Source organism: Lepus europaeus, chromosome 1 (assembly GCF_033115175.1).
Source record: "Lepus europaeus isolate LE1 chromosome 1, mLepTim1.pri, whole genome shotgun sequence".
Classification (NCBI taxonomy): Eukaryota; Metazoa; Chordata; class Mammalia; order Lagomorpha; family Leporidae; genus Lepus; species Lepus europaeus.
Window position 1 is genome coordinate 166,694,820 of NC_084827.1, and position 12,284 is coordinate 166,707,103.

The 12,284-nt window shown below is 39.9% G+C and overlaps 1 pseudogene; it reads left to right on the plus strand.

Moving 5' to 3' along the window:
• Positions 1 to 1,454: 1,454 nt before the first annotated feature.
• On the plus strand, positions 1,455 to 2,188 carry LOC133763512 (SIN3-HDAC complex-associated factor-like; annotated as a pseudogene).
• Positions 2,189 to 12,284: the final 10,096 nt, after the last annotated feature.

Genomic DNA, 12,284 nt, shown 5'->3' on the forward strand with positions numbered 1-12,284 from the left:
ATTCAATCTCTGCCCCACGATAGTTTCAGATAACACATTAAAGACAATTACATCCCATAGACCAGCAAGCACAACACTAACTCGGGGGCTTTGAAACTTACTCTGTGTTTGTTATTTTTGTTAAGAACCATAATGATGAAGAGGAAGAAAAACAAATTCAAAGAGAGCATGAATGTGTATCTTTGATGCAGCATGGAAAGTGGGAGAGCTGGTAAGATTTCATCTCCCTGGGCAACAAAGCTTGCTACCTGACTTTAGGACAGTTACTTAAACTGTGAATATTGGATAATTTCACCACATTGCTGGGTTGTCAAGAGGATTTTTATTTAGATAATACACAAAGTCCCTTTCACAACTCTGAGAAAGCCATTCTTTTACAAACCTGGTCAAATATAACTATTAGAATTGTACAGTAGTTTTCTAGAGTGCTAATCTAAGTTGTCAGTCTTCTGGCATCCCTTCACCTTGAAAATAAAATAGAAATATGTCAATAAGATACACTGCAAGGAAGTCTGTGACTGGGACCTGGCTATCTTTCCAGGTTCATCTTTCCCTGCTTCTTGACAATCCCACTTCAAAGCAGTTCCCAAAGCATGTCCAGCTCTTTCCATGACACACTCACCCCCTCACAACCCAACCAACCAAAGCTTCTACACCTGGTTGTTTTCTTTACATCAATGTCCCCTCTCCTACACCTTCTTGAATCGTGCTGCCCTGGTGGTTTAGGAGCCTCCCCTCTGTGTCCATCCATTACCAGTTGAGATATAAATATTAATTCACTCACGGTTTCCTAATTCTAGAATGAACTTCTGCAGGTGAAGGAAGTGATGGCCAATGCCCATCAAGGGACTCTTACGGTTTGCACAATTTCATGAGAAACCAAGTGATATTGGAATTCCAAGAAGGAGTCATTTATGTTACAGACTGGGAAATAGTATGTGACTGAGAGTGACAGTGCTGAGGAACGCCTTGCTATAAGGGGTAGGAGATTAAGTTTGCCAAGTATCTCTATTGGACCTCCTTTTCCATTATCTTGTCACATGGTCAGTTGATTTTATATTTACCAATAAGATTGAAATGCAGCTTAGACCCCTTTTCTCCCATCACTGTAGCTTCTCTTCACTCCTCATCTGTTCTAGAACTGTCAATATACTAAGGATTGAGCCATCAGGCAATGTCTGTCTTATATTAGAGGAACAAATAATGATTCATATGCCTTATAAAACTCAAAAGACCAGTTTCTCCTGTAAGTCAAAATAATGTGCACAGAAGTCAAACGGAGAATAACAGTAAGCATGTATTCAAGAACCCACTGAGAAAACTGCAGGAGACCACCTTTCCAGACAAGGTGCAGGAGGAGGGAGCACCTGGAGGGAGCTGGCCTGCATGCACAAGGCACCTCAGGGAGCCTGATCACAGTGTGGATCAGCTGCCCTGGGAAGACCTGACCAGAAGAGAAAATGTTTGGTTCTCACAAGCCAAAGATGTACACAGGACAGAGGGCTGCTGCATTTGCAGAGCCAAGTCCTCAAGTTCTTGATTCACGGACAGTAAAAGCTATAAGAAGGACTTCCAGAGCTTTTTTGGGTTGTAATCCCTGCATCCTGCTTGTGAAAAGATGGAAAAAGTAGTTGCAAGGGCAGGACCCAGTCTACATTGAAACCAAAAAAAGTGAAGAGTCTGTCTGAAAACTGGAAGAAAGGCAACCAGATCAGCAAATTGCAGAAGGAATTTACACGTCACAACTCTGATGCCACCTCCAGTGGTACCCCAGCGCAGTCTCCTTGTTAGCAGTAAGCAATCCCATGATGGCTCACATATGGAGATGGATTCTGGTTCTAACAAAACACCAGTTTGGTTTTTTTGCTTGTTTGCTTTTTTCTTTTTAGACCTCACATGCTGGAAAGGGCAGAAGATATGTTGTGGGATCCTCTACAGAGGGCATTTGAGGGAAGTCCGTGTCTACACGCACTACTTCAAGCCTTGCTGCAACAGCAAGTAGGCGGCCACTGAGCCACCAGTGCCCCACGAGCCCAAGCCGCTGCCCATGGCCACTCAGGAGTGGGGATGGCTGCTCACAGGGAAGGGCAGCAAAGCAATGGAAATTCTGAAAAGACCACAAAGCAGCAAACTGACCCTCTTTGGTTCCATGTGGATACCTGCTATTCTGCCAAAAGACAATTTCTAAAATAGTTTTGAATGGGTTATTTCCTCCCCCATTCAACATTCTGAAGCCAGTGTCTGGCTTACTGAAACAGTAAGGGGACATAATATTTAAGATACTGAGTATCTCATAGGAAAGCTGAATGCTGCTGTCAAGTGCTCTTTACGTCTTTTTTTTTTTTTTTTTTTTTTTTTTGACTCCCCTTCCAATGAATGGAATTGGGAGAATTTCAGGGGCCAGAGAGGGAACTGTTTCGTGTGATAACTGTATGTAGTTTTAGTCTTTCTGTACTGGTTGGAGCAGTTTTTAACATATCTAGTGATCCTTGGTTTCCCTCCCAGTAATAAACTGGTTATAACTCACTACAAGACTGGCCCCTAGCATTGGAATCCTGAGGTCTGGCCCAGGTTCTGAGGGCTCAACTTGTGCTTCTGATGATGAAGTAGGACAGACAGCCTGCCGGAGCACATCCCAGGAAGGAGACGGGACTTTCTTTTTTATTTAAGATTTATTTATTTACACACAGAGAGAAGGAGAGGCAGAGGGAGAGAGAGCGAGCGAGCTAGCAAGTGAGAGAGAGAGAGAGGTCTTCCATCTGCTGGTTCACTCTCCAATTAGCTTCAATGGCCAGAGCTGTGCTAATCCAAAGCCAGGAGCCAGAAGCTTCTTCCAAGTCTCCCACGTGGGTGCAGGGGCTCAAGGACTTGGGCCATCCTCCACTGCTTTCCCGGGCCATAGCAGAGAGTTGGATCTGAAGTGGAGTAGCAGGAACTTGAACCAGCGCCCATATGGGATGCCGGCACTGCAGGTGGCAGATTTACCCACTATGCCACAGTGCCGGCCCCAGGAGGCAGGACATTCTCTGCAGAAAGGTCACTTAGCTGTATATGTTGCATCCCGCATCACCTCTCTCATATTGATATTTGATAAAGATTTTAATGTATGTGCAATTTCATAGCAGACTCAGAGCCCTTCCTGGGGGGACGTGGATCCCATGCAAACACACATGAGGGGCGCCCTGCGTTAAAAATGCTAAACCAGCTGGAAAACAGAACATTCAAGTCTGCAGGAAGGCACAAAACAAGGGTTCCTGCTTTGCGGGCACACGCTCAGAGGGCTTGTGGGGTGTGTACATCACTGGCTTGTGATCGGCACTGTTGGGTGGCATCACTGACAATCTGCACCATTCCGTTTTAGCCCTGGTTTATCTTCTTGGACCTTTGTGAAGGTTTTATCTGTGTTGAGCTGTCGTTTGACTTGTTTTATCGGACTATGGCTTTTCAAGGTTTTTAAGCTACCTTTAAAGTAAATTGGCTAAAAGAAAAGAGGTGTGTGTTCATGCTAAGAGGATTGGTTTTGCTTTGACTTTCCAGTCTGGCTTTCTCAGGATATCCTGACCATAGGGTTCTTCACTTAGAAAATCCTCATTTTAAAAGCTTCTTACTTGAATCCAAACCAGAGCACTTTCATTGCCTCTTTTCTAGAAGTTTAGGAAAAATTAACAAAGAAAATCTGTTCAGACATCTCAGCCGGGAGGAGGAACATCTGCTTGCCTTTCAGTACCCAGTGCTTATTTTTTAAACTGGAGTTTAGGAGGCCAGCACGATGGCGTAGTAGGCTAAGCCTCCACCTGCATCACTGGCATCCCGTATGGGCACCAGTTTGTGTCCAGGCTGCTTCTCTTCCTATCCAGCTCTCTGCTAATGGCCTGGGAAAGCATGGGAGATGGCTCAAGTGCTTGGCTCCTCCATGTACTTGGGACACCCAGAAGAAGCCCCTGGCTCCTGGCTTCAGATTCGCCCAGCTACGGCTATTTTTAGCCATTTGGGGAGTGAAACAGCAGGTGGAAGACCTCTCAGTCTCTCCCTCTGTTTCTCTTCCTCTCGAATAAATAAAAAAAATTTAAAAAAAGGAGCTTAAAATTTTGGGGTGTAACTTAGGAGTGAGCCACTTTTTATGGGTGCCCTGTAGTTGTGTAGTTCTTATCTGAACTTAACATGTTGTATTTCTTCCTTGTGAGCAAAAAAGCCTGCCTGCTCCGGGCTCCCACACACACCAACTCCCCCGGCCTTTGAGGAGACCACAAGAGTGGTTCGCTGGCAGTTATCATCCTCCATCCTGAGTTACCGCAAAATGGCTTTGTTGTTTTTCTTTTTGCATATTTTGGCTGCAGTACTGGTGGTAGCATATACTATAACATGGATCATCTCTATTTCTGTTTTTATTTATTTGTTGCTATACCTCAGCCACCATCCTCTCCCCCCACCTTTGCCTGTAGGACATACAGTATGTAGTCATGCACTTGGGATCAATATATTAGACAGCTACAGTTCTGTTTTGTACTTTTTATACTGTTGGATACTTATAATCAAAATTATTACTAGGGTGTTGGATATTACATATTACAAAATTTTAAAAAATTGAGAACAGACTGTAATAGAAACATGGTGTTGTAGAAAGACTATTAACTGAGAGGTAGAAAAATTGAATTGCAGTCTTGACTCTTACTAGTAATTACCATTAGTGTAAAATTTTGGACAATCATTTGACTTTTCTACCGCATAGCATTCTTGTACAGTGAGTATCTTGAGCTGCCTTGCTCATAAAGATGTTGAGAACATAATGCATTTGAGTATTTCTTAAAATTGCAAGGTGCAGTGTATACTATCACAGTCACATAATGCTACTGCTCAAGTTTTCTTTCATGTTTACGATTAAATTTAAAATCTCCAAATATAGAGATACATATGTAGGTATTTCCTTTAGTCAATTATTAAGATAACTTTTATTTTGAGTAAGGAATAAAGAGGAGAAGAGAATTAAACAAAATGAAATGGGGAGAGAAAACAAATAAAAATATGTGCTTAGATTTTGAAAACAAAGCAAATCAGATTCAAGATATCTATTATTAATTCTTCCCTTATTGTACAATGTAGGTAGAGCGTTAAGTCTAAGCAGAGGATATAGAATACATAAAAAAACTACTTTAGATAAAATTATGAGAATAACCAAAATTTTCCCAAATTACAGTGGATATATGGAGGAATTAAACGATTATGTATGGGTTGGCATAAGTCATAATTTTTCTCAAAATATTGAAAGTAATTGAATTATTATAAAAGTTCACAGTTATATTTGGCTAAAGATTACAAGAGAATATGCAAAACTAAAAATATTTTTCATATTGGTGGAATAATGTATTTGTTAAATCTTCCATAAAATTGGAATATTGTCCTTTTTAATATTTTAAAAATTATATTTGACAGGTGGAAAGACAGAGAGGGAGAGAGAGAGAGAGAGAAAGAGAGCTCTCATCTACTGGTTCACTCCACATATACCCAAAATAGCTGTTGAAGGGGAGCCAAAACTGAGCGCAGGAACTCAGTCCAGGTCTCCCATGTGGGAGACAGGAACCCAAGTATTCAAGCCATCGCTGCTGCCTCCCATGATCTGCACTTGCTGGAAGATGGCATCAGGGGCCAGAGCTGGAAATTGAACCCCAGTACTCCAGTGTGGGATACAAGCATCCTAAATGGCATCTGAACTGTTAGGCCCAACTCCTGCCCTTGTCTTTATTTTTAAGATTGAGATGTCATTGAGTTAATAGAACTTTTTTACTAAAATAAGTTTTATCATTATCAAATATATAGAGTAACCTTAAGCTATCAACTAATGGAGTGTTGCCAAGTATAAATTTCTTTAAATTCTATAAAATGCATGCTCCCCTGAATTATAAAATCCACATACCTTTACTAACACATAAGTGATTCTTTTTGTGACCTTAAAGGCTTGATGTTATTAATTAGGCCTATTACTACCAGTATAATCATGCTAATAACACAATTTTCTCAGCTAAGCCTTTCTTCACATCTAATAAAAAAGTAGACAAAAACTTAGATTTCATCAAATGGTCTTTTAAGCTATGTTATAAACTCATCAATAAATCAGAACTTCTTGAATGTAGGAATCATTGTTTCTTTTGACTTTTTACCCTTCCAACACCTGGGGCCTAAAGCAGATACAATAGATTCACTGAAGTCCTAGTCTATAATTTTTTTCTAATTGTAAAGGATCATCTATGCACACTATCAGAAAACTATAAAGACTAAAATACTATTACAGAATTTAATATTGAAATCAACTGCAGGGGCTGGTGCTGTAGAGTAGCAGCCTAAGCCTCTCCTGTGGCTTCAGCATCCCATATGCTACCCACTTGAATCCTGGCTTCTCTACTTCTGATCCAGCTCTCTGCTAATGACCTGGAAAAGCAGCAGAGGATGGTCCAAGTACTTGGGCCCCTGCACTCCCATGTGAGACCCAGAAGAAGCTCCTGGCTCCTGGTTTCAAATCGGTCTGGCTCCAGCCTTTGAGGCCATTTGGGGAGTGAAACTAGCAGGTAGAAGATCTCTCAGTCTCTGTCTCTCCCTCTCTCTATAACTCTACTTTTCAAATAAAGTAAATAAACCCCTTTTTAAGATTTATTTATTTATTTCAAAGAGTTACACAGAGAGAGAAAGAGACTCAAAGAGAGAGAGGTCTTCCATCTGGTGGTTCACTCCCCATTCGGCCACACGGCCAATCCAAAGCCAGGAGCCAGGAGCCAGGAACCTACTCCGGGTCTCCCATGCAAGTGCAGGGGCTGAAGGACTTGGGCCATCTTCCACCACTTTCCCAGGCCATAGCAGAGAGCTGGATCGGAAGTGGAGGAGCCAGGACTTGAACCAGTGCCCATATGGGATGCCAGCACTGCAGGCAGCAGCGTTACCTGCTATGGTACAGTGCCAGCCCCAGTAAACCTTTAAAAAAATCAAATTGCAGTTGAAAACAAGTTAATCTGCATAAAGTGTAAAGAACTATTTGTGTGCTGCCTAATTACCAAGCATATATGGTAAGCAACAATTAACTTCATCAATAAACAGGAAAAGCAGGTTGACAGTACACAAAATAAAATGGAAATGCAAAGATGACCTTACCCTGTAGAAATTTAAACTATTTTCCCAAAAAATTATTTATTTAATGAGTATAAATTTCATAAGTACAACTTTAGGAATATAGTGATTCTTCCCATCATACCTGCCCTCCCACCCATACTCCCACCCCACCTCCTCCTCCATCTGCAATCCCCAGTCCCATTCTCCATTAAGAAAAAAAAAATACTGTTCCTTGACAGTCAAGAAAAGGGCTATTCAAGTCATTGCTACTCAAAGTGTCAATTTCACTTCTACGAATTTCCTTTTAGGTGCTCTGTTAGTTATCACAGGTCAGGGAGAACATATGCTATTTATCCTTTTGGGATTGGCATATTCCACTAAGTATGATGCTTTCCAGATTCATCCACTTTGCTGCAAATGACTGGATTTCATTTTTGTAACTGCTGTGTAGTGTTCCATAGAGTACATATCCCATAATTTCTTTATCCAGTCTTTAGCTGATGAACCTTTAGGTTGATTCCATGTCTTAGCTATTGTGAATTGAGTTGCTATAAACATGGGGGTGCAGATAACTCTTTTATTTGCTGATTTCATTTCCCTTGGGCAAATTCCCAAGAGTGGGATGGCTGGGTCTATATGGTAGATCTGTATTCAGATTTCTGAGGTATCTCCAAACTGATTTCCATAGTGGTTTTACCAGTTTACATTCCCACCGACAGTGGGTTAGGGTATCTTTTTCCCCACATCCTCACCAGAATTTCTTGTTTGTTGATTTCTGCATGAAAGCCATTCTAACTGGGGTGAAGTGAAACCTCATTGTGGTTTTGATTTGTGTTTCCCTAATGGCTAGTGATCCTGAGCATTTTTTCATGTGTCTGTTGACCATTTGGATTTCCTCTTTTGAAAAGTATCTGTTTAAGTCCTTGGCCCATTTCTTGACTGGGTTGTTTGTTTTGTTGTTGTGGAGTTTCTTGATCTCTTTATATATTCTTGTTATTAATCCTTTATCAGTTGCATTGTTTGAAAATAATTTCTCCCATTCTGTCAGTTGCCTCTTCACTTTCCTGAGTGTTTCTTTTGCCCTACAGAAGCTTCTCAATTTGATGTAATCCCATTTGTTGATTTTGGCTTTGATTGCCTGTGCCTCTGGGGACTTTTCCAAGAACTATTTGCCTATGCCAATGTCTTGAAGAGTTTCCCCAATGTTCTCTAGTAATTTGATGGCATCAGGTCATAGATTTAGGTCTTTAATCCATTTTAAGTGGATTTTCATCTAAGGTGTGAGGTAGGGGTCCTGCTTCATACTCTCCCACATGTGGAAATACAATTTTCCCAGCACCATTTGTTGAAGAGACTGTCCTTGCTCCAGGGATTGGTTTTAACTCCTTAGTCAAATATAAGTTGGCTGTAGATGCTTGGATTGATTTATGACATTTCTATTCTGTTTCATTCATTTATCTGTCTTTTTTGTACAAGTACCAGGCCTTTTTTGATTATAACTGCCTTGTAGTATGTTTTAAAATCTGGTATTGTGATGCCTCCAGCTTTGTTTTTGTTCTTTGAGATTGCTTTAGCTATTCGAGGTCTCCTGTGCCTTCATATGAATTTCAGCATCATTTTTTCTAGATCTGAGAAAAATATCTTTGGTATTTTGATTGGTATCGCATTGAATCTGTAAATTGCTTTTGGAAGCATGGACGTTTTGATGATATTAATTCTTCCAATCCATGAACATGGAAGATTTTTTCAATTTTTTTTGTGTTTTCTTCTATTTTTTTCTTTAATGTTTTGTAATTCTCATCATAGAGATCTTTGACATCCTTGGTTAAATTTATTAAAAGGTATTTGATTTTTTTATAGCTATTATGAATGGGATCAATCTCAGAAGTTCTTTTTCAGCTATGATATTGTCTGTGTATACAAAAGCTATTGATTTTTGTGTATTGATTTTATATCCTGCTACTTTACAAAACTCTTCTATGAGTTCCAATAGTCTCTTAGTAGACTCTTTTGAATCCCCTAAAGATAAAATAATTTCATCTGCAAATAGGGATAGTTTGATTTCCTCATTCCCAATTTCAATCTCTTTGATTTCTTTTTTTGTTTAATGACTCTGGCTAAAACTTCCAGGACTATATTGAAAAACAATGGTGAAAATGGGTATCCTTTTCTGGTTCCAGATCTCAGTGGAAGTGCTTCCAACTTGTCCCCATTCAATAGGATGCTGGCCATGGGTTTGTTATAAATTGCCTTGATTGTGTTGTGGAATGTTCCAGTTTGCTTAGAGTTTTCATCACAAAAGGGTGTTGTATTTTATCAAACGCTTTCTCTGCATTTACAGAGATAATCATATGGTTTTTGTTTTTCAGTTGGTTATGTGAGGTATCATATTGATTGATTTGTGAATGTTGAACCATCCTTGCAAACCAGGGATAAAGCCCACTTCGCCCAGTAAAGGACCTTTTGGATGTGTTGTTGGATTCAATTGGCTAGAATTTTCTTGAGGATTTTTGCAACTATGTTCATCAAGGAAATTAGTCTGTAATTCTCTTTCTCTGTTGTATCTTTTTCAGGTTTAGGAATTAAAGTGATGCTGGCTTCATAAAAGGAGTGTAGGAGGCCTCCCTCCCTTTCAATTGTTTTTAATAACTTGAGAAGAAGTAGTTACTTCTTTAAATATCTGGTAGAATTCAGCAGTGAAGCCATCTGGTCCTGGGCTTTTCTTTGTTGGGAAGGCTTTATTACTGATTCAATTTCTGTCTTGGTAATGAGTCTGTTTAGGCTTTTTATGTCTTCATGGCTCAATTTAGATAGGTTGTATGTGTCCAGCAATTTATCCATTTCTTCTAGGTTTGCCAGTTTGTTGGCATAGAGTTCTCTGTAGTAATTTCTGATGATTCTTTTTATTTCTGTAGTGCCTGTTGTTATATTTACTTTTTCATCTCTAATTTTATTGATTTGGGTCTTCTCTCTCTCCTTTTTTTTGGTTAGTTGGGCCAATGGTGTGTCAAGTTTGTTTATTTTTTCATAAAACTAGCTTTTCATTCGCTGATCCTTTGTATTTTTTATTCAATTTTATTGATTACTTCTCTAATTTTAATTATTTCTTTTCTCCTACTAGTTTTGGGTTTGGTTTGCCATTGTTTTTCTAGATCCTTGAGATGCATTGATAGCTCATTTATTTGATGCCTTTCCAAATAATTGATGTAGGCACCAATTGCTACAAATATTCCTCTTTACACTGCTTTTGCTGTATCCCATAAGTTTTGATATGTTGTGTTGTCATCTTCATTTGTTTCCAGAAATTTTTTGATTGCTCTTTTGATTTCTTCTCTGACCCACTGTTCATTCAGGAGCATGTCCTTCAGTCTCCAAGAGTTTGCATATGTTCTAGGGATTCCGAGTTTGCTGATTTCCAGCTTCATTGCATTGTGGTAAAAGAAGATGCATGGTATGGTTTTGATTTTTTTGAATTTGCTGAGACTTGTTTTATGGTCTAAAACCTTCTAAAGAAGATTCCAGGCACAGTTCAGAAGAATGTATATTCTGCAACTGTAGGATGAAAGGTTCCGTAGATATCTGTTAGGCCTATTTGGTGTATAGTGTTTACTAACGATGCTCTTCCCTTGCTGACTTTCTTTTTGGTTGATCAGTTCATTGCTAAAAGTGGGGTATTGAAATCCCCCCTTACTATTTTATGTGAGTCTATGTCTCCTTTCGGATCCCTTAACATTTCTTTTAAATAGATGCCCTGTAATTGGGTTCATATACGTTTATAACAGTCACATCTTCCTGTTGCATTGATCCCTTAATCATTACATAGTGTCCTTCTTTGTCTCTTTTAATAGTTTTTGTGATAAAGTCTATTTTGTCTGATATTAGGATGGCTATACCAGCTCTTTCTGTTAGCATGGAATATCTTTTTCCATCCTTTCACTTTCAGACTGCATGCATCTTTATTAGTGAGATGTGTTTCTTGTAGGCAGCAAATAGATGGGTTTTTTGTTTTTTGTTTTTTGTTTTTGACAGGCAGAGTGGATAGTGAGAGAGAGAGAGAGAGAGAGGTCTTCCTTTTTGCCGTTGGTTCACCCTCCAATGGCCGCTGTGGCCAGCGCATCTCGCTGATCCGAAGCCAGGAGCCAGGTGCTTCTCCTGGTCTCCCATGCAGGTGCAGGGCCCAAGCACTTGGGCCATCCTCCACTGCCTTCCCGGGCCATAGCAGAGAGCTGGCCTGGAAGAGGGGCAACCGGGATAGAATCTGGCGCCCCAACCAGGACTATAACCCGGTGTGCCAGCGCTGCAAGGCGGAGGATTAGCCTGTTAAGCCACGGCACCGGCAGGGCTTTGTTTTTTAATCCATTCAGCCAGTCTGTGTCTTTTAACTGGAGAGTTAAGGCCACTTACATTCAAGGTGACTATTGGTAAGTAATGAATTTGACCTGCCATTTTTCCATAAATATTCCTGTTTTTTTTTTTATTTTGGGTTTCCTTTGTACTTTTACTGAGAGATTTCCTCCCTTTATTTTCTTCTGTAGTAATGACCATGTTACTGTGTTTCTGTGTTTCTGTGTGCAGCACACCCTTTAGTGTCTTCTGCAGGGTTGGAGCAGTGGTGACATATTCTTTCAGTTTCTGTTTGTCATGGAAGGTCTTTATTTCTTTTTTTTTTTTTTTTAACTTTTATTTAATGAATATAAATTTCCAGTATACAGCTTATGGATTACAATGGCTTCCCCTTCCCATAATTTCCCTCCCACCCGCAACCCTCCCCTCTCCCGCTCCCTCTCCCCTTCCATTCACATTAAAATTAATTTTCAATTCTCTTTATATAAAGAAGATCAATTTAGTATATATTAAGTAAAGATTTCAACAGTTTGCACCCACATAGAAACACAAAGTGAAACATACTGTTTGAGTACTAGTTATAGCATTAAATCACAATGTACAGTACATTAAGGACAGAGATCCCACATCAGGAGCAAGCGCACAGTGGCTCCTGTTGTTGACCCAACAAATTGACACTCTAGTTTATGGCACCAGTAACCACCCTAGGCTGTCGTCATGAGTTGCCAAGGCTATGGAAGCCTTCCAAGTTCCCCGACTCTGATCATATTTAGACAAGGTCATAAAAGACAGGGTGAGGATAGTAACCAATGATCCTAAGAGTGGCATTTACCAGGTCTGAACAA